This window comes from Ambystoma mexicanum, chromosome 2q (assembly GCF_040938575.1).
Source record: "Ambystoma mexicanum isolate Mex_15411 chromosome 2q, UKY_AmexF1_1, whole genome shotgun sequence".
NCBI lineage: Eukaryota > Metazoa > Chordata > Amphibia > Caudata > Ambystomatidae > Ambystoma > Ambystoma mexicanum.
The window spans coordinates 1,374,078,502-1,374,104,060 of record NC_090924.1 but is presented as its reverse complement, the minus strand read 5'-3'; the positions used below and the strand labels follow the sequence as shown (position 1 = coordinate 1,374,104,060).

General features: G+C 48.5%; 1 protein-coding gene across 2 annotated transcripts in view; it reads left to right on the top strand.

Moving 5' to 3' along the window:
- The window catches only part of LOC138570181 (ubiquitin-conjugating enzyme E2 E1), a 481,786-nt gene that overhangs the window by 223,791 nt on the left and 232,436 nt on the right, over positions 1-25,559 (top strand). The window contains exon 1 of one of the 2 annotated variants that reach the window (XM_069648863.1): positions 20,812-20,917. The exons of the other annotated variant lie outside the window; for it this stretch is intronic. The gene's annotated coding sequence lies outside the window, so the exon portion shown is untranslated. Of the gene's footprint in view, positions 1-20,811; positions 20,918-25,559 lie in introns of those variants that run through there. 2 annotated transcript variants of the gene reach the window in all.

Here is a 25,559-nt window from a genome sequence, read left to right as displayed (position 1 = left end):
CAGCTGCCTCTTCACGTGCAGGCTCCCCTGCTGGTCTCTCCCACATAGGCCTCCCTGTTGGTTGTCCTCTTGCTGTTCCCTGTCTCACCTCTTATACACCTGCAACCACTTAACAGGTTGCACGTATGACTTCTCAATTGGATTTTCCTGACTAGTTAAAGGGACATGCCTGACCATCACAGTACTTGAAAGGCATCTTATCTTCCTCGTCCCAGTACTAGAGTGATGAAAGGAGTTTCTAGTGGTCATTACTCCTAGTCACCTCACCTTCGTCCCAGTACTATCATAGGTAAAGTGTGGGAAAATGAGGGGAGATGGTTTACAATAGCCCATAAAGGCCGGGAGAGGGTTAGGTTGGTTTTCAATAAGGAAAGTGGGATACCATGTCTCGCCTGTGGGCACCCCAATCACCAAAGACCCGCCATCCAGGAGGATTCTCGCTCGCTTCTCCACCTCCAGGGTCCGGATCCAAAAGTGATGGCCATTACATGGCCACCTGATGATAAGAGTATCCTGAGGGAGTAGTAGTGAGGATGCCCTCAGGTTTTTGACAGTATTCTGAGATGAATTATAATTCCTTGGTCCGGTGTTAAAGCTTGGCCATGGGGAAGGGATGAGCTGCCCATTTTGCACGCCACCTATCCATGGGTTTTCCAGGCACCAACTCATCCTCTGGAAGTCTGGGGGAAAGAGGGAGAAGCCCCACTGCTGGCGAGGTGGGCTTCATGGCCCCCTTTACTATGGGGAGCAAGAGATACCTTGATTCACCCACGTGCCCCGTCATCTACTGCTCTACTGTACAACTAGGCAGTTTTCACTTTGACAAATCAGTTTGACGTTCAGAGCTGGCGGTGCGGCCCTGGAGAAGAATGGAGTATCCCCCCATGAAAATTGTAAACTCCAGCTCAGTTTCCGCCGATGGTACTGGGTGGACTCTTTCACACAGCTGTTTTTTTCTACCAGCGTGAACCACCACCTGTGACTGGTTGGTTTCTTTAGTACACGCTAAGAAACTCTTACGGTACCCTCATCTATTAGCTGTGGTCTGCTACCACCTGTTTAGTAAGGAGGCAATCGACACCAGAAAGACAAGTCTTCTTGCACTCTTAAATAATTTCCCAATTTTTGTTCAATTTCTCTGTTGCCTTCCTTTTGCGGTTGCCAGTTTCTGATATCATCAAGCCTCAGCCATAGGCTTATTTGTCCCTGAAAATGTCCTGTGACGAATCATGGAACTTTATCCCTTCTCCACAAGGGCGAGCCACCACGTTTGGGACTAAAGAGGTGAGCCTGCTAAGCAATATCCTCCCTAGGGAACAGGGCAAGCAGAATCCGACGGGGGGTGACGCCCCTTAGGGGACAGAGACCCCAAGATGGGATCTATTTATATCTCCGTCATATCTCGATTCCTCATTGTTAATGGCATACCCAGGGACTGACCAAGGTAATAAGATGCAGGGCCCTTTAAGACAGGCTGGTGTCTTTTCTAAGCAGCAACAGTGCCAATCGTTATGGGTGAAAAAGAACCAATCAACTTTCCCTTTTGGTTCAAGGGACGATCATAAGGCTCTCTGAAGAAGCACTGAGAGGAGGGAGAGAGCTGAAAGAGGATCCGCTTTGCTGGGGGCCCCCAGCAGGGAGGAGGACCCGTCCTAGGAGAAGGCGGAGTTAGCTGAACCCTCCTCTCGTCCGGCGGGGACCATTGTAGAGGGGAGAGGCCCGCGGAACGCCACAACCAACTGAAGGACGCGCAGGTAGGAGTTGACGCCTGACCCCCATCAGCCACATAGGGGGAACAGTGAAGCCTGAGCCACATAGAGGAAGAAGCCCGGGAAGCCCTTGGCGTGACAACGCCATTCCAGAAGAATGCCTCAACATATAAGGTGTTCATGGAACCAGAAGGCAGGCTGGCAAACCCATGAACCTCAGGTGGGGTGAAACAGCCAGAAGCCCTAGATGGGTTTGTATTGAGACAGAGCTCAAGAAAGGCTAGAAACCTGTGCGAACTGGGTGAACGGGCATGATACCCTATGCAGGCGTAAGCTAACTAGAGGCCCATGAAGGGTGTATCGTGAGACACTCGGGTGACGATCCACACATGCCGCGGTGAGAAAGCAGAAAGCCCACGACGGGCTGACAGACTACACAAAAAGGGGGCGAAAACAACTTGGGGAGTGTGCGAGCCGAGAAGTCGGACCGCTTTTGAGGAGATGAGACAGAGTACCCCAGGAGGGAGTGGACGCTATCAAGTACACTGACGGCCTGGAGGGCAAGATAGCCTATGTGGGCTAAAACACACCAGGGACAACGTTTTCAAGACCAAATAAGAGATGAACTTTGTGATTTGATACGAGCACTTGCCCTAGACATGCCAAGTCTCCCGCAACTTGCGGGAGTCTCTAGCAGAGGGATATGCTATTTTTGCCTTTCTCACGCCTAAAATAATTCTAAACCCAATGCAAGCCTATGGTAAAATTAATTTCCTCCGCCTTCCTTGACTAAATCTCCCTCCCAGATGCTTCAGAATCTTGGCATCTATGTTGTCCAGGGGTCCCGAACCGCAAACTGTAGCAAAATAGAAAGACAGAAAAGGAAAACCAAAGACACAACTGGATGGCAGTCAGAAATCAAACACCTGAAGCCAAGTATAGCGAGAACCAACTACTTATGCAGAAGTTTGTTATGTCCATTATTAGTGTTAGGATAGCATAGGTTTGGACAGAGGACAGAATCCTGATGAGCAGCATTTTATTAGTTTCTTTTGAAGTTGGGGAAAACCACCATCATAGTTGTATGGTCAGTTGAAGTTTTCTTTTTTCTTTAATAAAACTTGTGGAACCAGGGGCAACGCCGAGCAGCAGAGGTTTGAAACCCGGTTCTGCGCTTAGAGACTGGGTTCTATATGGCGCTTCATACCGGAGTCCAATTACATGTTTTATCATCTGCAAGTGCCATTGTTAAATTATCATTTGTTAAAGATGCAACATTCTGGACTGCTATTCACTGGGGAATGGTAAGTGTAACCCCCTGCTGGCGCCACTTAGTAACCCCACCTTTTGAATATTCCTTATGAGAGTTTTGCTTCCACTGATGTCATGTTATTAGTTGTTTTTAGAGTGCACATTTGCAGTGTATTGGCCTTAAAGCACTGAACCTTATCTGTGCAGAGTATTATTATGACCCTATTCAGGGCGGCAGCCAGACCATGGTTTGTGCGTTAACAAATAAACTGGGCCAAGAGAGCGGAAAGTGGAAAATTGGGAAAAGTCGGTGAGACAAAAAAAGTACAGACTTAAATCACAACATTCAGGGAAGTTAAAGCCAAAGAAAGAGTGATAGTGATTTGTTCAGTGTTTTCACCAAAATTGTAATTAAAAGATGGGACGAGAGCTTCCCCTATTGGCTGGCAGAATCTTCATGGGGTCCATTAGTAATGTGGCTGTTGAATAGCATGAAGTTATGTTCTGCCAATCTAAACAGTGGACTCACAGGAGGCTATGCCTTTGTCAAACCATATCATAGTCATTTGGAGAGTACCATCCAGGCTAAGCTGCATTGAAATTCCAAGGTATCTGCACGTGTTGGCCAGGTAAGCTGCCCGTGTGCACATGCAGGGCCCCCACTCAGGATTCAGGTTTGGTGAAACTAGAGACTATCACATTCACGGGATCGGAGAGCGACTACCACCGGCGTCCTGGCCGTCTATACTTGATACTGACCATTGTTGACATAAACTTTGGAAGCCTAAGCTAGAACTCCATGGAAAAGGCTAAGCTGCGTCGCAATCTTTGAAAAACCTGGAGTGCCAATGCCCTGATAAGATGAGACCACCAGTCTCCTTGCCAACAAAAACTGCTTCCTTAGATCTCCCTCACTGTTCAAACTATTGTTTTCCAAGTCCTCTGTGACTGGTCAGGCATCCTACATCAGAATTGTACGAACGGACCGAAAAAAAAGGTCTGACTGCACAAAAAGTCCAAAAAATGCATACCACCAAAGGTTCAAACACCAAATGTTCGAACCTTTGGTGGCATGCATTGTAGAGAAGTAAAAAAATAGTTTTAGATTTATTAAACCTTTTGAATTGCAAAGTCCAAGGAGGGTTTATTGTGTTGCTGCTGTGAAGTGTGTGATTTATTTCGTTTTCCACAAGTGTCTTACCCTCAGTTGCCATCAGGAAAGCAAGTGCAGTTTTGTTTGTTTATTTATATAGCGCACCAAACCCAGAGGTATGTAGGCGCAGTTACAAAGTTGCTTAGGAAGTGGAACAACGCTACAGGTGGAGCATACAGACAATCATTTACTGCACATTATAGTTACAAGATTACAATATAGCAATTTATGAAGGAGGCATGGTAGTTCATTTTATACATCTTGAGAGACGAGCCATGTTTTTTTTTTTTTGAGCTGTGGAAGGAGGATTCTGATCAAAGGGCTACGGGCATGGAGTTCCACAGTTTGGCTGCCATAACAGGAAAGCTTTCTCTACCTGCTTTTTGCAGCTTATATCTAGGAACCTTCAGACAATGTGAGTGTAGAGTTCTGTTGGGTCATTCCTTTATGTTTTTAGCAAATTTGTCTGCTAAGTGTTTAGGGGACGAGTTGGAGAGACATTTGTGAGTGAGGGTTAATGATTTGAAACTGATTCTGTCCTTCACTGATAGCCAATTAGTGTTACGTCTGACAGCTGAAATGTGCTGCCTTCTCGGAATGTTAAGTGCAGTCCTTAGTGCATTGTTTTGCAGTATTTGCAATTTATTCACGTTATATTTACTTGAGCCTAAGTATAAGGCGTTGCAGTGGTTTATTTTACATAGGATTAATGCTCTAGCCATGGTAGTGCAACTAGTTGTCAAGAGGAATGGTTTGCAGGCATCGATTAATTTGCAGGTGTATGTCGTGGCAGAAGCTGTGGCATTCACTTGTCTGTTAAGATTTAAGGCTGAGTCGAGATAAAAGCCCAGGGTTTTTACCTCCTTGGATACTTTAATATTATTGTCGTCATTATTGAATCTGGTTGCTTAATTTGTTCAGTCTTACTGTAGAGCCAACGAGGAGGAGGAAGACACAGGCCATGATTAGCCATCCATGCTTTGATAATGAGGTAGGTTTTGTTAAACAAGGTAATGTCGTGATCACCAGTGGTGGGGATGAGAATCTGGGGTTCGTCCGCGTAGTTGGTGTAGGTGACACCCAGATTGTCAAGGTCATTGAAGAGGGGCATGGTGAAAATATTGTATATCGTGGGCGAGACACATGACCCCTGCAGTGCTCCACAGGTGATAGGTGCAGGCTCGGCTGATACATTTGAAGAGAAGACCCTTATGTTTCTATTGTCTAAGAAGGATTGTATCCAGGCAGTGGCTTTGGCGGAGAAGTGGGCAGCTGAGGTCAAGTGATTGCAAAGGACTTTGTGGTTAACTAAGTCAAATGTTGCCGAGAGACCCAGGAGGAGAAGGAGGGCAAGCTTCCCTTTGTCCTTTATCACGTCCATTTGGTTTTTCAAGTCTATTAACGCGGATTCTGTACCGTGTTTGGTTCTAAAACCAGATTGTCGCAAGCCAAGGAGATAGTTGTTTTCGAGGTAAGCCTGTATCTGTGGGTAGGCTGTCCTGTCAAGAATTTGTATTGGGGTACATTTCTCCCCTTTCTGCAGGAGTCTACATTTTCTCTTGGCGCAGGAGTCTACATGGCTTCCCTCTTTATGCAGGAATCTACAAACATACCCTTTTCTCAGTGCAGGAGTTAAAACATTCATCACTTTTGCACAGGAGTCTATATACATTCTCCCCCTTTTGTGAAGGAAGTTACATTCTCCCGATTTGTGCATTTTTCTGTATTCTCAATTTTTGTGCGGGAGTCTACATACTCTGCCCATTGGTGTGGTCGTCTGCATACTCTACCTCTTTGTGCTGGTGGTCTACATGCTGTGCCCCTTTGTGCAGGGCTGTCTATACGCTCTGACCCTTTGTGCAGGAGTGGTCTGCACATTTTGCCCCCTTTGTGCAGGAGTGGTCTGCACATTCTGCCCCTTTGTGTGGTGGGGGTTCTACACACTCTGCCCCTTTGTGCAGGAGTGGTCTGCACGTTCTGCCCCTTTGTATGGTGGAGGTTCTACACGCTCTGCCTTTTTTTGCGGGGGCGTCTAGAGGCTTTGCCCCTTTGGTGATTGACATGATCTAGGACTTTTTATCGCAGACCAGGATCCCTCTTACTAAAAGCCAACAAAAAACCTCAAACCTCCCAGGTTTTTGCCCAAGTAGGCAGTAATTGAAGGAGGAACTGACCCTGTTTGCAGAGGGAGAGAAATGGGTGGATGCCTGTTATTTTTAATGAGGACCTCCGCAGCTGGTTGTCTATCCAGAATAGACCTCTTGCAAAAAGAAAGATGTCTCTCCTGTCCCGATATGACTGAGAATTGGGAATGTCTATAATGATCTCCACTCTAGGCTGGGAAATGGCGGGAAACTGTTCGATGTCTGAAGTGGCATTACCTAAGCTCCCCTTTCTGAACCACATATTGGTGCTTTCGACGGATCCCCGGCAGCGGCTGGCACTAGGGCGAGAGCAGAAAGTAGCAGAACTTAGAATCTTCTCCTGATGATGGACCCAAAACATGTAGAGAAATAAATAGTTTGTTCTCTGCACTTGAGGATTGTTGACAATTCGTGAAGGATAAAAGAAACAGTATACATTGAGAAACAAGAGAAGATTAAGAGTGCACAGCCCACGATTGAGTTTAAACCAGCGCTTTTGCAACCTAGTGGAATTCCTGAGACCCTGGGCAATGTGCCCCCCCCCCGTGACATTGCCATTCCACCATTATTGCGCATCTCTCGGAACAGCACAAAGTACCACTGGCTCACCGTCAAGTCTTCCCTTGGCAGGAGGTGGCTGGGGTGTGAGCACCAACAGGACAAACCAAGAATTCTAGGTCCTGTCGATGCTTTCAATGGGGTAAAACAGTGCGGGTAGTCACCATGGGGGCGTGTGAGGCAAATGTGTGCCCAGCAAAAAGCGAATGGTCCTGTTGCCTTGCAAGTGTGCAGCCTCGGGCACCATGACCGCCCACCAATCACACTGACCTCATCAGACACAGTTACCCCTCCTCCCCCTCACCCCCACTTCCAGGCATAATCTACCCGCGGCCTGCTTCCACCCCCACCCCCCACGCCCTCATCAGGCGCAGCAGCCTTCAAACCTAATTAGGCCCAGTCTCTCCAGTGAGGGCCAATCCGAATGTCAGATGCAGTCACCCATCAGGCACAGTCAATCCCAGGCTGGGCCGCCTGGACAAAACCACTTGGGGCGCCATTACCCACCCCCCCACCCCCATTTCAGCTCAGGGGTGTCTTTCAAGGTCTCCCCTGAGCTGGCGTGGTGCTGCAGACGCCCTATTGAAATAAGCATGCCCGCTCTCGGGAGTGAAGCGCATTTCATCACACTGGGCACTGATGCTTTCGCATTGGCACCTATTGAAATCGTTCAGCCCCTTCACCCCCCTACATGACCAGGGGTGCGCAGGGGCACCGCATTTTTGTTTTGATGCCCGGGTGCTCGCCCTACAAAGGCTGGCCCTGACCCCTGGTGCTTCAAGTGGCCCAGTTCCTGACACAGTACCCAAGTGTTCTCTCACTAGAGCCTTGGGGGCAGGTACCATGGGGGCATAAGCACAGCAACATTTTAAAATGTTTTTTTACACCGAGGTCAGAAGAGCAAAGGGGAAATTCTGGAGAAAGGTGAGCCTTTCCTCCATAAATCTTCTAGGAGGATATAGTTTACTATTCCAACTCCATGCCTTTAATATTTAGGGAAACTTTCTGATTCTGCAGTCCCAAAGGTGCGACCTTTGAGAGAACTCGAAGCCCCTGGCAGGGCTGAAAACGTGGCCTCGAAATTGGGCCCAGGAACACCCCCGGACACCAATCTCCCCGTCTCGGGTGGCTAGCTCGGGGGCAAGGTTCTCGCCTTGGAAACAAGACGACACGAAGCAACACAGGTTCGATTCCCGGGTGCGCACTTAGAAACCTCTGGGTATTAAGCGCGCTATAAATAACCAATCATATCATCCTGACCATGAACGCCTCCCTCCTCCCCCAGGTGCTGCTCCCTACAGCATCAGGGCTGAACTTGGGGCGCCTAGAAGCATGAAGCATAAAAAGGAGGCAGCTCACTAATCACTGCCGCAGGTGTTTGGGGCAGGCAGCGAAACCGGGTCATCAGGGTGGTAAAGTGACGATTCTTTAACCTACAGTGCCTTTACTGGGGTCTGCTTCTGCCAAACAATTGCAGGACTTTGAGCTCCTGTGACCTCGTGTGCAGGTTTGGATGCCCAGAATTTGAATAAAGTATAGTCTTGCTGCCTCCTCTCCAAAAAAAAAATACAACGCCTTAGGTGTCTTGAGATCATCAAATACACTTTTATATACACTACTAAACATGATTATAAAAAGGAAAATCCAAGTAAAATGTTTATAAAGCTAACGCAATTGCCCTCAATCTGGTGGGTTCACAGTACATTTTGTCCTTTTAGTGAGGTGGGTGGAGCTATGCAAATTTTGACGTCTGGCCTATGGGAGTGGCACAACGCACAAGTGACCCTTGAGCCCGCTGTTAAAAGTTGTCATCTATGCACTGCTGAGTGTCGTTATTAATAAGGAAACCTTTTCTTTTGTTGAACGCGTCTTGCCTTTCTTAGAGAAGTTGTTTTTCAATCTTTTTTTCTTTGATATGCAGCAAATGGAGCAGTGTTCCAGTTTTATGGCGGCCAGGAAGCAGTGGAATACTGACAGTGTGTCACAAGTTGCTCTGTTTTGGTGGAAGAGTGTTTTCTTGTTCTGAAGCCAGTACAAAACCACCTTGAACTATCTAGGGTGACCAGCGTCCTGGTTTTTCTGGGACAGTCCGGGGAAATCGCCCTCCGTCCTGGGATCCAGAGAGTTTTTTTAACTTAAAGAACCCCGTCCCAGGATTGGATTGGTCCCGGTATTTGCCAGATCAATCCTGAAATCGAAGGGCCCAGAGCAACTTACTGCGCGTGAAGGCTTTTCACAACCCCGTTTCCACCCCATTCCCCTCCCTGGACGCTCTCCTCTAGAGAGGAGTGTGCCTGGAGCACACCCCACACAACAGGCCAGAGACATAGAATTCGGGCTACAGTCATATCGGAGTCCTGTTTGTGTTTTACTGTAGTCCCACTTCTATATCTATGGCCTGTTAAATCTGGTGACCCTAGAAATATCTGACTGGGACAGGAAAATTCTAATCCGTGCGGTAGATGCATACTTCTGCATCAAGCACTTTAACATCCTGAACTATCTTACAGGGATTATAACCTATTTCAATTGGAGTTTTTGACTACACCCTAATTAAATTACATTCAACATATATTTTTAAATAGCTTTTGTTCTGTTCCATGTCAGAGATGAAAACTTGACTTTCTCCATTATGATATGATATGGCATTTATAACGCACCTATACACAAGTGTTTCAAGGTGCGACGAGGCAAGGGGGGTCAAAGGGAGGACAGACAACGATCTTACTAGGCCAGGTGTCATTCAGATCTCGCAAGTGCATGAGAAGGGGGGAAAGGAAGAGTGCAAGGGGGGAAAGTGCAGTACATGGGAAGTGGAATAAATAAGATAAATAAAATACATAAAAAACAGGCAAGTGCAAGGAAGTGCGGACAAAGTGCTGGAAATTGGACTGAAGGGATACAGAAAACAGTCCCCAAGTGCAGAGGTTGCCAGGGAGGCAGTGCAGGTGGGCAGTTGACAGGGCCTGGGCCAGAGATCAGAAAGGTGGCCAGGTAAAGTGCAGTGCAGGAGTTCAGCAAGGGAGGGGAGGAGAGAAAGCAGAAGCAAAGAGGAAGGTTTTGAGGTGTTTCCGGAACCGGAGGTGGTTCTCCTCGTGTTTCAGGGAGGCAGGAAGGCTGTTCCAGAGAGAGGCCCCTGCCGAAGAGAGTGATCTGCCACCAACTCGTTGCTTGGAGAAGCGACTGACCCTGAGGGTGTAGGAGGCCGATGAGCGAAGAGCTCGAGAAGGAAGGTATTTCGGCCCCAGAACCACAAGGCCTTGTGTACAATGCAGAGGGTTTTGAAATTAATCCTCGCAGCCACTGGGCGCCAGTGCAGAGATTTCAGTCCTGGAGAGGTACGATCCCTGAGGTTGAGGCCAAGGACAAGTCTCGCAGTCCTGTTCTGGGTAGGTTGCAGAGGGCGGAGAGTGGAGGCAGGAAGATTTAGATAGAGGCTGTTACAGTAGTTCAGCTTGGAGAGGACGAGGGCTCTGGAGACGGTGAGCTTCTGGGGGAAGGATAGGAAAGGAAGAATACCCCTAAGGAGGTGCAGCTGGTAGTGTGACCTCTTAGAGACGTCGGAGATGTGAGGGGAGAAGGAGAGTGCAGAGTCGAAGGTGACCAAGGTTTTTTGCCTTGCAGGTGGGAGTGGGAGAAGGGCCAAGAGAGGCCGGCCAGAGAGCTGCAGGGAAGGAGGGAGTGGGTGTGCCGATGAGTAGAATCTCAGTTTTACTGGCATTAAGGCAGAGGTCATTGGCGGCACACCAATCCTGGATGGCAGACAGTCAGAGATGAGGGAAGGAGAGGAGGCGGAGGCCGAGGTTAGCCTAGAAATGAGCTGGGTGTCATCCGCACAGCACTGAAATTTGGGACAGAGAGTGGCGATGCGGTGGGCAAGGAGTGCCAGGTATTGGTTGAACAACCAGGGAGAGAGAGGTTGGATCCCTGGGGGACACCACAGGTAGAGAAAAAGATGTCGGAGAGGAAAGACCCAAGTTGGACCTGGGAGGGTCGGTCGGAGAGGAAAGAAGTCAGAGCCTGACCAGTGATGCCCAGGTTATCAGGTTACCACGGAGACGGTTGAGCAGGATGGCATGGTTGACAGTGTCAACGGCAGAAGAGAGATCAAGCAAGATAAGAACGAACGGGGTGTTAGAGTCAAGGTTGGTGAGCAGGTCTTCACGGATGTTCAGGAGAGCAATTTACGAGCTTCTGGCGGCTCTGAAGCCAGACTGATGGTCATGAAGACAACCAACAGATTCAGTGTGGAGATTGAGTTGGGAGATGGCCAGTTTCACCAGGGGCTTTCCCAGGAAGGGAGTTCTGAAGATTGGGCGATAGTTAGCTGGGCAGGAGGGGTCGGCAGAGGGTTTCTTAAGAAGAGGGTTCACAAGGGTGTGCTTCAGGGGGAAGGTAAGACTCCAGTGGCAAAGGAGTGATTGCAGAAATGCGCCAGGGCTGGAGCTAGGGAGTCGATGTGATCCTTGATCGTTTTTGAGGAACAGGGGTGAACCTGTTTCGACGAGACTTTCATAGATCAGACTTGTCTAGAAACCTCATCTGGAGAGAAAAGGGGAAAGGTAGAGAAGGAGGGAGGAGGGGTGGCAGCAGAAGGGCCAGAGGAAAAGCTGGGAATAGCGGGAGGCGGGTGAGAGGAAGAGAGTGAGGACAGGATGTCACTCCTTTAGTTACATAGGCCACAGCACTTTAAAAGGCTCCTTAAATAAATTACAGGCGATTCTTAGATCATGCTAGACACTTCTAGACCCCCTTCAAATATTTTTTTTAGGGCTTGATAGTTTGCCACTTAAAGGGGCAGGAGGATAGCCTAGGGGCAACGTGTTAGTCTTGGAAGAAAGACAACGCAGAGCAACAGGGGTTCGAATTCCTGTCCCGCTTCCAGACTGGTCTCCAGTATTAAACGCGTTAGGAAAGATTAATTAAAGCGCTGCCCTCCCCTTTAAAGCATGCCCCCCCTCCCTTCAAGTACAGTATTTACATCCCCAATCAGGCCCACTGTCCCTCCTACGACATCCTTCCCCCTAGTCAGGCGCTGTCGCACCCTTCAACTATAGTCAATTCTCTAGGCACAGGTAAGCCATCTGAAGCATTTACACACACACCCCACCACCAATAAAAAAAGAAAGGGAGTGACAAATGAAAGAAAAGAAAATGTGATAATAAAAAGAGGCAAAGATTTATGGCGAAGAAGACCCCCACTAGTGTATTGTATTATATTGTATTAGTCATTTTTATAGTGCCCTTTCCCATTTGTATGGCCTCAAAGCGCTTTGTGGTTGGAACGCCAGTCAATGTTCTAAGAGGTTTAATTAAATGCGTGTGTGCATTTTTGCCAGGTTAGGACTTGGGTGGGTTGGCTAGGCTCCAGTAAGCAGCCTGGAAGTCAGGCACGTGGGTGGGTGCTGTTGGTGGTTTAGGATAGAGTGCTATTGCTGAAGAAGTGATGTGTGCCCAGCTAAACCGAATGTTTTCATTGGTAGTCGTTGTATACTAATGGTAGAGGTGTGTCGGGGGTTTCAGTGTGGACGGCTGTGTGTGCTGCTTGACCGGAATAGCATAGCCATAGCTGCATTCTAGGGTGCATGGATGGGTGGCTGTTTCTGTGGCCACATATGTGGTGTAAGGTATGCGTACTGTAGGCTTGTATGGAGTTCAATGGCGGTGTTTCTTTTTCTTGATCCAATGCAATTGGCTGGTCTTGCTATTCGTGGTCTCCCTGGAATGAAATTCTGAGTAGTGGGAGAGGGGCCCGGAGGGATGAGGGGCTGGGGAGTGAGGGGAGGACGATAGTTTGTTACAGTGTGCCGCTGCAAACGCTGCCGGCCCACGTGGGATATTGGTGGATAGGTGTGTTGTGTTTGGGTCACCGTTTCTGTGTGCCCATTGAGAATGTAGAGTGGTGAGAGGTTTCAAGAGGAGTGGGGAATTCCAGGTGATAGTCTATATTGTGAAAGTGCAGGGGTATTGAGTTCCAGATGATCGTTGCTTGGACGGCGAAAGAGGATCTGCCGGGTCTTGAAGAGTTGTAATGTGCGACCACTAGGAGAGGTGCGGTGCAAGATCTGAGAGTTCTTGGGGGGTGGGGTGGGGGTTGGTAGCGAGTAACTTTGTCTCGAAGGAATTTCAGTACGTTGTTGTGAATGGCCTCAGTGGGTGATGCACATGGCTTTAAAGGTAGTGCGTGTACCAATAAGGAGCCAATGGAGGACTCTTAGTGTAGGGCTGATGTTTTCTCTGAGAGGTAGGTTAATGAGCAGGCGGGCTGCAGCATTTTGGATTCTTTGCAGTTTCCTCAAATGAAATGCTGGTGCACCTAGGTAAAGGCAGTTTGCGTAGTCTAAACGGGACAGGATGATGGCAGAGAAATAGGTGTGTGGAAGGGCGTTGAGAGAGAGAGAGAGAGTATATGTGTTGTATCCAGACAGAGCTAGGATGGAAGCAGAGGATTAAAGGATGGAGATCTAGTTTTTGCATGTAGAGGAACAACACAAACAGGGGGAAAGGGTGTGCGAACGGGAGCACGGAAAGTAGGATCCAGTGCAGAAAACATTGCACTAACCAGAGTGCAGTAGCACATTCCATACGGTTACGGTGCGGCAGAGGGACCCATCATGCGCTGAACTCTCGTGCCTTCCAGGAGGCACCATGCAGCACCCCCACAGCTCATGGGCGCTGCTTATAATTGATCAAATTTGCTCATTTTGAGCCAAGCCTAAATGCACCGTTTTATTCGAGTCTTCAGGAAGGACTAGAGCATTGCTCTCCCTTTTCCATTCTATTAGTGGTACACTGGAGGATCGAGGAGGTGGGTTGACCCAGGAAGATGTCCGTTGTTGGCTCATGCCACACTCTAAAAGGTGTTTATTGCAAAAGTTGGGTTATCAGCTAGACAAGGGACATATACTATGCACGGGTCTGCAACAGATGGCTCTCCAAGGGTTTTGCACTACAACTATCATCACCCCTGGCCAGCCGAGTGAATGGTGAGAGATCATGTAAGTCATAGTCAAAAACCGATGGAGAGCCGTAGTTACAGACCTGACTATTGGATAGTGAGGTAGGCTGTATATCTCGACAATCAATTGTCCGGAGTTCACTTTATAATGCCAAGCTAGAGTGGCACTTTTAAAAAACACCTAGATGGCCGATGCTCTGGGATGATCTGAGACACTGGTCTCCACGCCAGGAAGAGTGCTCTTGTTTGCACTGCCCTGCTAAGCTAAACTTTGGTTTTCTGAGTTGAGGGGGGGTGGCAACCCAAGGTGCCTCAGAGGTCAGTGAGGCATCCTGCGATGTGTTTGGAGATGTTTGAGCCTGTTTGTTTGAACCTGAAGTGCCTACAATGCTTTGAGCAAAGCCTGGCATTGTGCTAGCAGGTTCCTAAAGGAGAGCCTGATTTGCATGTGAGCTTTCCACTTTTATAATGGCTTGGCAGGCATGGGCGTAATTTTAGGGGGGGGGTCTTTGTCCCCCCCCAACTTTCATGGCACACTATTTTGTCCCCATTCATTTGGCTGGGGGCACCTTTCCTTCAGATGTCATGTCCCCCCCAACATTTTCCGCAAAGTTACTCCACTGTTGGCAGGCGAAGAACGATGGTCGGGAGGGTTGCCCAGACCAATGGCAGAGGTTAAGATTCATTCAAAACCTTCCAGCCATCAGCTTTTTTGTTTTCCCAAAAGAATGGGCCAGGCGATTCAGACCGAATGGAGGGATGTGTGGACCGAGGGGATTGTTGTAGGATCTAGAGCACAGTAGTAAGATGGCATTGACATCACTGCGTCGGCACCAGGTAGGTTTTGCACCACACCATGATCTGGTGGTGGAGTAGAAAGACAAATCACCAATGCTCAGGACTCGAATATCCTCTAGCACACTCGCATTTTTAGGAGATTTGCATGGTACTCTACCTTGATGGCAACTATGGGGATGGTTGAAACGTTTAGTTGACATTTACTGCAAACAAACTTTGTTTCCAATAAATGTTATGTTGTTATTTGGCATGTATATAGCGCTCTATATATCATTGGTATGACCTCAAAGTGCTGGTAGGTTGAATGCCCTCGGGGACCGTAGTTTAGGTCAGTTGAGAGAGTATGGTGTCGAAGGGGTGCTTGGGTGCACCAGTTAAGAGTGCAGCTGATATAATTGCTTGATGGTAGCTGCATTCTAGCATTAGGTGTGGTGGTATTGGTTCAATGTGTGCAGTCTGGCGGGTGGACACCAAGACCGGTTTCTGGCCAGTGCTCCAGATAAGATTTTGAGGTGGGAGTATTTTACTCTCTATTTTTAAACTTTGAGAGTAAATGTGATTTTTAAGAGGGTAAAAATGACTTTTCTCCTTCGCAAGAGAGTAAAATGTATGCGACATCCAACCGACGTTGAAAAAACTGTATGGATATCATTACTATCCGGCAGCTTTCTGCATTGTGAGAGAATACACCTTTCATTATTTCTGGCCATTTGATCTCTCCTGTATATATTTAAATGTTGAAATCGCACAAACCTAGCCAATTATATAGTAAAGCAAGCATGAATTTGTATTGTGTGTTTCGAGATTCGATAGCAGAATTTTCTTTAGATGTTTAATGAAAGTCCTAATTTCCTGGAGCTATTACTACCTAATGGTATGCCAATGTATGATGCAACAGCGCAGAGAGGCAAGGACTCCATGCTAAATTCTATATCTAATCTAATGGTCAAGTGGTTATTTATATAGCTCTTTTGGCAAAGCGCTGTACATAGAACATATTTATCACAATTACCACCAAACCAAAGTCGGTACTCCTTTATCGACCTCGAAAGAATGAAAGGCTGAGTTGAACTTGCCGGGTTTCAAACCCGCAACCCACAGATCACGCAGAGATTGCAGCAAGGAGTGCTCAACCGGCTGAGCTATTTTATTGGCCAACATCCTTCAGAGGTTGGTTAACGGAGTATTGACTGAGGTATAATGATCACAATACCTAGATGTATGACGAACCATTTATGAAGCGCTACATAAAGTTAAATACTTATCTGGATTATCACAGGAACAGGTTTTGCTGAGTTTCTATTTCAATTACCAATGTAACTTTCATTTGTTTGTTTTTGAACAGTGCTTGCACATTTGAGTGTCAGGTTTTGGATGTTTTATTTGTAGTGTTGAAGATTTGAGAGGCTAGAACACCTGTGATCAGTGTAATGACAATTGCCCTTGTGCAAAGACTCTGCTGCCACTGACCATTTATAGTAATGTACCCCATTGACTGCAAGGTTAAATGGATGTAAACTAGACTGTGCATAGTCATCATTTTACACACTGTTTTTATAATTAGACTGTAAATTAAATTAGAAGTGTAAAAATGATCTGCCTCTGCATGCTTATGCACATAGTATAGAAAAATACAATTGTGCAATACTGGTTTGCTTTCACTGGAAAAAAGCATAACTTGATTAAAAAATTCTCAATTGCAACTTAGTTTTCCATCTTATTAATCATACAATCCTAAAATTCTAGGAAAACATGCACAGTGCTTCTGAAGCTGAATGGAAATAAACTATTCCTTTTATCAGTGTGCAGTTTATTTTTTGAAAGTCTTCAGAGAAATACATTCTGTTTCAGAGGTGGCTTGCAATTACTTCCATGTAGATAAAAATCACAAGAAGCCTTCTGGTTTCTGTCAAGTAACCTGCACTGCCCTCTGCTCTAAACCTGTGTGTAAATGTACCCAGGAAAATAATAAAGCTGGCGTATTTACAAGATTTTCATGCATAAAAAGGGCTGGTACTCGCCTTATCTGATAACCTGGTTCTGGCTCTGTTAGGCCTGTGGGACGCTTATGTGTGCAGCTAGGCCAGTGTTTTTGTGGGGTATAGCTACGTTTTATTAGAATGATGAGGTGTTCATGGGATAGTGTTCGTATGTGAGCAGCTAGGCCGAATTGATCGAGGGGTGTAGCTGCACTCTTAATTGTGTGATGGTGTAGAGTAGAGAGTAAACATAGTTATATGACATGATAGTTTATATATGCAGCACCATTCACAATGTGCTTCAAAGCGCTCCATGACAAAGGAGGGAACAAGGGAAAACATAACACTCCTGCAGGTCATGAACAACAAGAGTGTGGAGATTAGCCATTGCACACGGCCTAGCGACACCCCATACAGTGCTATTTCCAGGACATAGACGGCAGGGAAACTGGAACAGATAAGCGATTACCGCAATAGGCCTGACATCTCAGGGGAATCATACGAGTAGATGGCGAACTCTGCAAAATACTCCTGTGACATGCTCTACAAGAACCAACCGGGACAAGGCCCTCCGCCAAGCTGCAGCCTTTGGAGCTAGTTTGTTCACCAGCTCTTGTTCCAGTGTCTCTTCAGCAGTTCTAGTTGTGGATGTAAACCCTTCCTTCCACTGATGTGTATGGAGCGGCAAGATCTTCAGAGTGAATCGCCCAGGAGTGCCACCATGAGGGGTCCAGTAGCCATGTAATCTTTGACCTCTGGCCACAGTCTCCCGGCCGTCTCCCTCATTGTGTCCTATTGTAGCGGCCATTCCTACAGAGCGATCATACACATTTGCATTCTTAGTGCAGCAAACCATAGAAGTTGAAAACAAGAAGTCTACTAAGCAATGAGTAAGGTTTTTAATGAATTGTGAAAACCAGCATAATTTTGGGTGAGAAAAAATGAAAGGGGCAAAGACAAAGTAAAGTGGGTGCGAGAACAGAGAAGGCGTTCTTGCCTTTTCTCAGTTTTCGGGGGTCGTACTGCCACCAGGAATTTCTGAGGTAGATTAAAAGAGAGGTCTTGGATGAGTTAGATCAACAATGCCCGAGTACCTTGAGCCTGATTCGCTCCTCCTAAGGCATCCATTGAAAGACTAGGAGATCCTCTGCATTGGAAATCATTTGAAACTTAAGGGCACTCGCATTCCAACCTGGAGCCAATGATGGTCGTGCCTGAAGCAGTTCTGAATTGGTAAGGAAGTTTTGGAAAGACCTTGGGACATGTAAGATGAAGCAAGAGTCTGAGACCGTCTTGACTTGGATCTCAGGCATTCACTGTCTGACAAGTTTAACTTGAGCAGGTCAGGTGCCTGTGTCATTTGGCTCAAAGTCTGGACCACAACTTTTTTTCCTACCACAGCAACTACTGTGTGTTCATGTTCACTTTAAGCAAATTGGACTCGATATTCAAGACCAGATAGTCAATTAGCTTAAAGTTGGCTACGGAGAGACATAGTACCTCGTCCAACATTGCTGACTTGGGTGTAAAAAAGAAAAGTATCAGAACCAGGCAAGTTTCAGCAAAGGCTGGACTTGCACATTAAAAACAATGGGTGTTGGGAGAATTCCTAGGGGTACACCACATGTGAACAGATGTGGCTGTGATGAGAATGGGGGAATAGGACCAGCCTGGGATGAAGCCAACCGGAAAGACTGCTTTCGTGCGAGTGCTAATCCAGCCAGTCTGAACTCCTGCATCTGAATAACCTGGCCAACTGAGTCCTAAGGCGTAAGCATGGGAGGACATGGGTTCCGCTCCTAGGTGTCCAAAACTGAGATAGTATGGAAACACAGAGCTCTCAAGTTTGCCAATTCAATGTGTGAATGAGACATGCAGTCCATTTTTTCTTGGAATTATGGAATTTATAGTTCTTTTGTTCATTTTAATTTAGGGACTACCAATCCAATAATTCCAGGGAAACAAATTTGAGCTCTATGGTTGTCTCTCACACATGGAATAGGGAAGTTTGAGATCTCTGGAACACGGACCTGCTACACTGGCCAAAACCAGTTTACTGGCTGTCAGACAGAATAACGTACAGTCTTTTTCTTGTAGTTTACACTCAAACGAGAAGTAGAAAGATAGTTGCAAATTGTGTTGGCTGGAGTTTCATTAAAGACAGTCGAATGCGGAGGTGGTGTGGGAACCAAGATGTCTTCAAAGTCGCCAGAAAACTAAAGCCACAGGGTCCAACTGTGTATGGTCAAGTCTCATTGCGGCCTAGACTTGCCTGACCTCTGCCCCAGCCAGCCATACTTAAAAGACTCAGGGAAGCTTGGCTGGGTAGGATCTCACTGACTTGCATTATATCGAGGTTCCCGTTAACATTAGTGATAAACCTGTGTTTTCTACACTTTTCACCCACATTTTGATGTAGTTCCTAGTTATCAAAATCCCCCAGTTTCTATCAGTTTGTTTGATAGTTACTTCATTTATTAACTGCAGGGGGCAGACATTCAAGTTGCCAGCTACTAGCCAGCCGTAAGATTAGTCACCCGCCACCTCAATCCTGTACATACACGCAGCACACCATTTCTTACTCGCCAAAACTCACTAGCCAATGGCTAGTTGCGATTGCACATTTTACACCCTGTTAACTGTAAACACAATTATGAACCTTGCATCCCACAACACCTCTGGGGGAGTCCAGCCTTGAGCTTGGCCTGTGCCACCTAAAACGAGGCATGGAAACGGCAAGGAGGCTTTTGGCCTTTCTGCGAGAAGCTAACCTGGTGCTGTGGGGTTCCACCTGACTTATCCACCTTCTTTTTCACATACCCAAGCGCAGTCTTGCTACACTACTTCTATCCCACCCCTTTTTAGTACAGTTCAGCCAGGGAAAGAACGTCCTCCTGAAATTTTGTTCCCTTGAATTCCCATCACCCCCCATTATTTCCCCGGTACCAGCTGGCTGGTGGGGGGCTGAGGGCTCTGGGTTAACTGTTCAACCTCATCCCCTCTGCTTTAGCTTCTGGAGCCAAGGGTTAGTTTGGAACCTGCAAGTGAGTGCCACCCTTGGGCATGAGATGTAATGGTGTGTGATGGGAGGAGTGTTGCCAGACCTTGGTAGATGCAGACTGAGACCAGCCAGGCCCCTTCACATTGAGTGGCTTTGCTGGATACACGTTTAGAAAGGGTGATATGATATGGCATTTATAACGCCCCTGTACACAAGTGGTGAGGGTGTGTGATGCAAAGAGCAGGCACAGAGGAATAGTGGAGATGTAATGAAGCCAGGGCAGGTATGGACCAAACATTGAGGTATGGATGACAGCGGGCAGGTTTGGGGGCTCGGGGTGGGGGGTGTGCAATGAGCATTTTTCGAAAGGCACTTGGCCCAGTAGTGAGGGGATACGTAGGCACTATAAGACGTGACGAGGGCCGTCAGAGGCATGTATTGGCGGTGTGGATTATTAGAGAGAGATGAGACCTCAGCTGTGCTTTGTGGAATACTACAGGTAGGCTGCTGGTACAGATTGGCAGTGCGAAATTATACAAGTGGGTGGGCGTGATTATGCGACAGTGGGGCGAAACAGAGGGGCAGTCATGAGGTAATATAGGGCCTGTGCGGGCCAGGAAGATATCCCAAGATATTTGCTGTAACGAAGGTTGGGGGGGGGGGGGCAGGGGGCGGCCACACTGAAATGTTACAGCCATTGTTTATAAATAGGGCAAGGGTCAGAAAAGCATAGAGCAAAGCACAAGCCTTTGCGGGGGGGGGGGGGGGGGTCCGCAGCCTTTTCCTATGGCGGGGGAGGGGTCTTGAAACTCCAGCATTTAACCTGGGTGGGTGTGAAAACTGCAGCCATAGCCTACGGTGGCCATGTGGGAGTTAAATGCAGTCTTTATCTGAAAGGGGGGTGGTGGTGGTTGGGGGTGTTCTGACCTTAACCTGATGGTAGAAATGCACGCGACCTTGAAACGGGGGGGGGGGGGGGGGGCTGTGTAAGTGAGCATACCGCCTTTACCTGACAAACAGGACGGGATAGCAGCGGCGGGGGTGGGGGGGTGTTGAGGGCATGCGACCTTGTAGGGTGAGCTTGACGAGCTACTATACTAGTTGGTGTATTAATATATGGGGGCCGTAGAGGTGGGGGGCAGCCAGGTACTTCGAGGACAGAGGGGCTGGGGGAGAGCGTTGTGAAGGGGCAGAGCTGTGCGAAAGGGAGGGGGCTGGAGGGGAGGCGGGTTGCGGGGAGAGAAGGGCCGTCAGGGGGAGGGAGGAGAGCTGCAGGGGAGGGGGGAGGAGAGCCGCAGCAGCACTTCCGCTTCTCCCCGCCGGAGAGAGACACGAGTCGAGGCCCAGCACCGAGACACAAAGAGAGGTGAGGCCCCCACCGGGGGTGGGGGGCAGAGCGGAGCCCGTCCTGGGGGAGAGGTGAAGTGGGGGTGGTGGTAGTGCCGAAAGCATTCTCGGGGGACGAGTGTGCACCCGAAGGTGAGGGAGAGCCTAGCATGCAGATGAAGGAAAGCAGCCCCCCTGTAAATGAGGTCTCTCTGCCTCCTGTCGCCTCCTCCCCATGCAGCAGTGGGGGCAGCGGCCAGGGATGCCACAGCCATGCTCAGACGATGAAGTAGAGTGCGGGGGGGGCTCCAAATGAGCATAGCCACCCCCCAATAATCTGCTCCACCGGGTAGCAAGCTCTTCCAACCCCCACCGTACATGGCGACCAGTGCTTAAGGAGTGGGGGCGCCAAACGAAAAATGCAAAGATGCATATGGGGGCGGGGGCCGGGGGGGGTGTAAACGGAAGGAGCGATTAAGGACGTGTGTGTGTGTTTGTGGGGGGGCGGGGAGGGGGTGGAGAGGGAGAAACGACTGGTGAGAGGAGAACAAGGGCAGTGGGAAATCCGAGGGGCGGGGGTGCGCAGGGGAATTCTGCTAGTGCTGACACTATGCACACCCTGCATGCTACATGTGAGCCCCTTGACAGCCGAGAGAGCTCCCCACTTACATCCCTTACAACGCTCGCCCTTAAAAACAGGAACGACCCCCCCACCCCCCCCGGCAGCCATTTGAGCTCAACCTCTACCCCCAGGAGACAGTTATTTGTCCTTTGCAGCTGTGCACTGGCTCGCAGCCATCCCTTATAAGCCCAACTTGCAGCCAGCGAGGCTTTTCATCCCCTGTACCCCCAATGTGCAACCAGCGAGGCTTTTCATCCCCTATGCCCCCAATGTGCAGTCAGCAAAGCTTTTCATCCCCTATGCCCCCAATGTGCAGCCAGCAAAGCTTTTCATCCCCTATGCCCAAATGTGCAGCCAGCAAAGCTTTTCATCTCCTATGCCCCCAATGTGCAGACAGCAAAGCTTTTCATCCCCTATGCCCACAATGTGCCGCCAGCAAAGCTTTTCATCCCTTATAACCCCTAACTTGCAGCCAGAAAAGCTATTCTGTTCCCTCCACTTGCTTGCAGCCTGCGAGGCTCTTCTGCTCCCTCCACTTGCTTGCAGCCTGCGAGGCTCTTCTGCTCCCTCCACTTGGTTTGCAGCCTGCGAGGCTCTTCTGCTCCCTCCACTTGCTTGCAGCCGGCGAGGCTCTTCTGCCCCCTCCACTTGCTTGCAGCCGGCGAGGCTCTTCTGCCCCCCCCTCCACTTGCTTGCAGCCGGCGAGGCTCTTCTGCCCCCCCCTCCACTTGCTTGCAGCCGGCGAGGCTCTTCTGCCCCCCCCCCCACTTGCTTGCAGCCGGCGAGGCTCTTCTGCCCCCCCCACTTGCTTGCAACCGGCGAGGCTCTTCTGCCCCCCCCACTTGCTTGCAGCCGGCGAGGCTCTTCTGCCCCCCCCACTTGCTTGCAGCCAGCGAGGCTCTTCTGCCCCCCCCACTTTCTTGCAGCCGGCAAGGCTCTTCTGCCCCCCCACTTGCTTGCAGCCGGCGAGGCTCTTCTGCCCCCCCCACTTGCTTGCAGCCGGTGAGGCTCTTCAGTCCCACTGAACCTCATCCATCTCCAACATCTCAGCCCTCCCTTGGACAGACCACCACCTCATCCAGTTCACCATTCCCACCTCCAACAACCGCAAGTCACCCTCTTGCGCACCACCTGCTAAAGTCAGAAGCTCAAAAAAATTAACCTGTGGAGCAGCTGTGGAGTCCCCCAAGGATCCTGTACAGCACCCACCCTCTATAACCTGTTCACCAAACTTTTGTTTGACCTACTGGACACTCTAGGCATGGCCTACACCAACTATGCCGACGACAACGCAAGTGCTCCTCCCTCTCACTGGAGACTGAGCAAGATGAAACAGCCCTCCACCAAATATACACTACCATTCAAACTTGGATGGCAATCAATGGCCTCTGCCTAAACGGGGACAAAACTGAGATTATCACCCTAGGTCCCAAAGAAATCCTCGCCAAACTTAACAAAAAATACACACATTTCTCCATCGAGAACACAATTATACCAGTCTCTACCTCGGTAGTAAAGACCCTTTGCATATACCTAGACTCTACTCTCTCTATGACTAGACGGGTCAGTGCCATCTCCTCGGCCTCTGCCCACACCACTAAACTTATAACGGCAATCAAACCTTTCTTAACCGCTCAAAACTGTCTGTCAATAGCCAGAGCCACAGTTGGAGCCAGACTTGACTATTGCAATGCCCTCCTGGCAGGCACCTCCACTAATAACATTAACGGGCTCCAAATAACACAAACAACGTTGTTAGGGCAGCTCTACAAATCCCCAAATTTGACCACATATCCCAGGCAAGACGCAAAGCTCATTGGCTCCCTGTCAAGGAAAGGATACATTTTAAAGTCCTCACTCTCACGCATAAATGTATCAATCATGCCGCCCCCTCATACCTCTCTGATACACTATCCAAAAACACCTCCACATGACCCAGAAGAAGTCAGCATGCTAACCAACTCCGTGTCCCATCCATAAAAAGAGCGAACACTGGAGGCATCAGCTTCCCCCACATAGCTCCGAAGCTTTGGAATGCCCTTCCCAATGCTCTCGGAGCAGAGCCTTCCCTTCTAACATTCCGCAAATCCCTTAAAACCACACTCTTCACATAACCCCCTTACTCTACTTCTGTCTACCACTTTAAAGAACCTAACCACCGCAAAATATCTGCCAGCGTACTATCTAGAGCTGCTTTTCCCCCTAGATAAGAGTTTAGAACACACGCTATGCCTGATCATACTATGTAACCACAATATATGTCACAAACTTGTAAGAATCTATGTAACCACTATGAATTCCTTTGTATCCAGAAATGCTCACATGTAACAGCGCCATGATGCGCCTGGGCAGCAGCGCGTTTTAAAAATGCAAATGAATAAGTAAATACCCACTGGCAGCCTGCGAGGCTCTTCTGCCCTGTGCACTTGCTTCCAGCCTGCGAGGCTCTTCTGCACTGTCCACTTGCTTGCAGCCGGCGAGGCTCTTCTGCCCCCTTCACCTGCTTGCAGCCGGCGAGGCTCTTCTGCCCCCTTCACCTGCTTGCAGCCGGCGAGGCTCTTCTGCCCCCTTCACCTGCTTGCAACCAGTGATACTCTTCTGCCCCCTCCGCTTTCTTGCAGCCGGCGAGGCTCTTGGGGAGGCTCTTCTGCCCCCTCCGATTGCTTGCAGCCAGCTAGGCTCTTCTGCCCCCTCCGCTTTCTTGCAGCCAGCTAGGCTCTTCTGCCCCTCCACATGTTGCAGCTAGCTAGGGTCTACTGCCACCTCCGCTTGTTTGCACACAGCAGAACTTTTGCTCTCCCCTGCCCACCTCCCATCGCAGTCAGCCCAACATTCCCACGTTCAGGCCTGGCTAAGTATCTACATTGCTGAGTACTACCTGAATTCACTGGTCAATAAACTCGGCTTTAAGGGCTTTCAGCAATAACTTTGTCATAGTTTTCGTGATGTGGAACTGCATGTCCCTAACTGAGTGAACTCTGAGTAAACAGAATGCCATGTGGGTGTCTCTTGTGTAGAGGTCTGAATGGCCCAGGGCTTCTTACCAGACAATAGTCTTGCTGTAGTGTTTGGGGTCACTGGAAGAAGAGATTTTCTGTTTTGGCCGGCTAAGGCAGAGCGAGTTGGATTAGTCAAGTTGGGAGTTGATGGTTCCCACTTCCAATGTAGAGCAACCGCAGACACCACTAGAATATCTTCAAGGGAATTTATTCAGCAAGACAAGTATCCCAATACCGAAAAGCTATTAAATCAATCTGTGAGTCAACACTTTTTGCATTATGCGCTTTCTCAGGCCTCAGAATAACACTTGCATGTATTAACAGATCATGCTAAATCTTAAATTCTGTGTTTCCTTGTCTCGGTAGCAGCCACTTTAATCTGTCCAGAAGTACAGCATAAATCAGGCATCCAAATCGCTATGCTGAGTAATTGGTGCTGGGGAGATATGCAGCAGAAGTGGTTCCAACAAGCCAATTTGAGTTTAATGATCACTACCCTACCCCCCTCGTCCCGGGGAAACAGCTGATGTCAAAGGGCTATGTGGGTCTGCCTTTTCTGATATTTATATTGCCATCCTGTTAACTGTGGAATCTTATGATAAGGTGGTCAACTTCTGATGTAACCAAGCTACTACCTGCTCCCCAAAGTATCTCCTGCTTTCCTGGATGACCTGTTTCAACTGCGTCGATGGTCACAAACGATGATCTGTAGCCAGTGCACTCTGGTATTTTTAATGTTACTAGTGAATGGCCTGTCGTTGGTAAGGCCGACAATGTGTTCCCATGTCTGGGTGTTATCCTCAAACCAATGGGTGGACCGATAGGGCCAACCTGCTTGGTGGCAGTATTTTTTTTTATGATGCTACTAATGGGAGGTGGCGGGTTACGTTTGCTCAGTATATTTCATTGCTGGATTTTTTTTTTCTCAGTGATCAAGTATCAGGCCATTCTCTTATTGCTGCCTTTTAGTTAATCCTTACAAGACTGTCCTGGATAATCAATAAGGTAGTTCTAATAGTTCAGCAACGGCCTATGACACCTATGCGTAACCTGCGATCGCA